A 469-nucleotide genomic window follows, 5' to 3' on the forward strand; every position below is an offset into this window, starting at 1 on the left:
TACATCCCTGCCTAAATCCTATCCGAATAAACTTTAGTGCCCTCCCCTGATACCTGTCGTCTCCCAGTGCCTCCTGCAGCAACCAGATCAACATTACCAAAAGACGCTCAAGCAGACTATTTCGTAACTACGCAGATTGTCGTTCATCACTACTAAATCCTTCGAACTCCGCTAACACATTGTCTCAGTGCATACCTCCATCATAACGAGTTAGGTGCCATGCATCTTCTAACTTCAGACAGTGACTACTGTCTATAACACCGTATCAAAGGCCTACCTCCTCATCATCCTCCTGCTGTCGTCAAGCCTCGCGCCGTTCTCACCGCCCTCAGTCTCACGTGATAGCACAATCAGTCTCCATCCTCTACTACGATTTAGTCCCGACTATTCTCTCAGTTCGGTATCACACAACGAGCCTCCGTTACAATCTAGTCAACATTGAATCACTAAATAATCCTCCTCGTGAGTC

The sequence above is a fragment of the Penaeus chinensis genome, chromosome 40 (assembly GCF_019202785.1).
Source record: "Penaeus chinensis breed Huanghai No. 1 chromosome 40, ASM1920278v2, whole genome shotgun sequence".
In the NCBI taxonomy this organism is placed as follows: Eukaryota; Metazoa; Arthropoda; class Malacostraca; order Decapoda; family Penaeidae; genus Penaeus; species Penaeus chinensis.